This window comes from Eptatretus burgeri, unplaced genomic scaffold (assembly GCF_056783735.1).
Source record: "Eptatretus burgeri isolate ZD-2024b unplaced genomic scaffold, Ebu_testis_v1 Ebu_testis_scaffold_436, whole genome shotgun sequence".
NCBI classification, from domain to species: Eukaryota; Metazoa; Chordata; class Myxini; order Myxiniformes; family Myxinidae; genus Eptatretus; species Eptatretus burgeri.
The window spans coordinates 27,501-30,000 of NW_028222385.1; positions in this window are offsets into that span (position 1 = coordinate 27,501).

Genomic DNA, 2,500 nt, shown 5'->3' on the forward strand with positions numbered 1-2,500 from the left:
GGTCATCCAAAAGGCTTGCGTTGAAGGTCCAGTAAGGCAGCACCACGATTTTTTCCGAATCAAGCAGAATCTGAAGTGCGACCATGTGATGGCCTGAGAAGCCGCTCGGAATAATGTTCATATTGCTCACAACATTTAAAAAGGTACTGTGGATGCGAAAGCAGTCCAATCTTGCAAGTAAATCAATGGCCTTTTGAACACCGACTCCGATGTACATTGGCGGAGAGAAAGACGGCGGATTCTCCACACATCAGCCAGGAAAACTTGGGACAAGGCTCTCAACAAAGGCGCTGCGCTAAGGGTGCGGCTCCTCTCCATTACGATCAATGGTGGGGTCCACTGTGCAGTTAAAATTCTCCACCCAAGCAGACATGCTCCATCAAAATCAATGTGTAAAAGCAGACGTTTCTAAGTGTGTGTAAAGGTGAGTCTCTGTGCTAGTCGTTAGGTGCGTAGACATTCAGTACGGTGTGTTTAAAGCCATTGTGCGTGAAGGTGAGTGAAATCAAATACCCTTTGGATAATCTCATTAAAAACAACACTGGGACTGCAAAAGGAAGGTTGTAAATAAACAGCCACCCCAGCCCTTGGGTGTTCCAGACTACTAAAAACCATTTTCCCCTCATTATCCTTTGCTATTCACTTGCACAAGAGGAGCTGCATTCTAGTTTCTTGCAAAAGCAAAACATCAATGTGATTTGTCTCAACAAACTGTTTAACTTCTGCTTTACGGATGGAGGAGCGTCCTATTGTATTTAAACTCGCTATATAGAAGGCCATAGGCTAAATATAGAAGTTAGGATGTGTCAAAAACTTAGTCTCTCTGTGCCCAGCTCATTCTTTGCTTTGAGGATGCATTTCCGGAGTCGATACACTTGTGATTCCGTCACACCAAGCTGTCCACGGCTTTGAGGGTAACCATGAAGATTATAAAGCCCGGATAAGTCAGGGAAAAAGTTTTTTAATTTTAACATGTTTCTAAGTAAAGGTGTCAAGTGAAGAAACTTCATGATGTTATCGGCAGGTGGAACACTGGTAACACCTCCTCGAATCTTGGGAAACTGGATCATTCCATGCTTCAGCACTGCCACAAGAAGCAAGTGATGAGGCCCCGTCCGAATCATAATCCGGAGTACTGATTGGGGTGTCCATTACATTATCGTTATGCTCCAAAGATGGAGCTGGATGGTTTTAATAAGGGAAGCCTCACCTTCCGGGGCTTTAAAGGGGGAGAAGGAGTCGGAGGAGTCGGGGAAGGAAGAGTGGGAGGGAGGAGGAGTGGGGGCAGGAGGAGTGGGGGAGGTGGAGTAGGGGGAGGTGGAGTGGGGGAGGTGGGAATAGGGGGAGGTGGGAGTGGGAGGTGGAATAGGGGAGGTGGAGGTGGGAAGAGGAAGAAGATTAGAAGTGGGAGGGGAGGAGGAGGAGAGGAGTGGGGAGGGTGAAGAAAACGCGAGGAGGAGGAAGAATACTAATGGAAGGAACGTTATATTCCGCTTGAGATGAACCTGGTGTTTCACTAGTTGAAGCTTTACACCCTGATTCAACCCAGGTTTGGAGTTAATTGGTGACTTAAGAAACGGTACACATTTCAATTAAGTTGGTCTTTTCAGGGAGGGGGGTTAAGCAGTGGATTGATGTTAATATCCAAGGTGCCTGTGACTATGGGAGTGGTCACGTGTGCTCCCCGCTGCACAAAAATCAATCTCCTCCTCATGTTCACCAACCCCACTGACAAAAAAGTCACCATCCTCTGGAGCAATTACATCAAATCGATTTTCTGTTTTAAAAGAGCATCTATTGTTGCTTCCAAACACGAGTCATTATTCTCGGCAGCTGGCGCCATCTTTTTTTGGTGACACAGCCTGTACGTCACATCTTGACTTATTGCCATTTAAATGCTTCAATTTATGTTTCCTTTTGAAGGAACAACGGTGTAGCTTTCAACATCTGTCACGAGGGAAGTTGCACTCCACTCTCGACGGCTTGAGCAGACGGTTCGAGTTTTAGCGTCACCCAACGTTCCCAACTCTAGATATACCTAATATTAGGTACTCAATGGGTTCGACCACACTAGATATTCCACTTGTATATTCTTTGGGGCAATCGCTTTTTAAAATGTCCCGGATTCACCACAGATAAAAATGTTGTGGTCTCAAGTGTAAATATAAATCTGGTAATTGGTGGCTTTTATTTTTTAAAGTCATAACTGCATTGAGCGATTGAGCGTTGTTTTTTAGAATGATATAGCAACATTGGCGGTCGGAACGACATGATGTGGCGAACCCGAAGCATCAGAGCGGAGGCAGAAGTGGAATCATGGAGATTCGTGATACAACTGTGCCAAAATGCTTATTGCAGCAACAATCTCCTCACTCGAGAAGAAGGGTGGATGTTGGACAGGTGTTAATTTGGCTCGCTATCGTGTCCCGAGATAACTAACGTTAACGCAGATGTCCGGCGGAACGGATAGACCGGTTTTCGACCGCCTGGGCCACGTGTC